We start from the raw sequence: 525 nt of genomic DNA, 5'->3' as shown, positions 1-525 counted from the left end.
TGTGTAGAATTCAGGTTGCTTTTTTATTGTTATTTATTGTTGCATAAAGACTGTAATTACTAACCTTGGACTGCCAGAATGCAACATAAAAATGAAAATCAGCCCTCGCTTTAAGGCTGAGGGCCTGGAACGATTCTCACTGACGCTGGCCCCCCCACCCCCACCCCACTACCACCAAATATATGCTCCTAATTAAGCAATGCGGGCGCATCGCTTACAATTAGAATTATGCATCTCTTCAGCAAGCAGCCATCGCTTCTCTTTCAACGAATTAGCTCCATATTTCAGCCGCCCTGTCTCTTCGCTCTTATCGGCTCCAGCGACGCGGCGGTGACATTTCATCTTTGACAGACCCTCTCTATCCTCGCTCCGATGTGATAAAACTTTTATGGAACCACGACTAAGAAATGAAGTTTTCCCAAGGATCGTGGAAACGGAGCTGCATGTTTGCCTGGGGACCATTTTATTTACGCTCGGATCCCACCCTCCTCCCTCTCCCCCTTTCCTTGGCGGGGGGCGGGGGGG

This window comes from Crocuta crocuta, unplaced genomic scaffold (genome assembly GCF_008692635.1).
Source record: "Crocuta crocuta isolate KB4526 unplaced genomic scaffold, BGI_CrCroc_1.0 scaffold352, whole genome shotgun sequence".
NCBI lineage: Eukaryota > Metazoa > Chordata > Mammalia > Carnivora > Hyaenidae > Crocuta > Crocuta crocuta.
Note: the sequence above shows the minus strand (reverse complement) of the source record.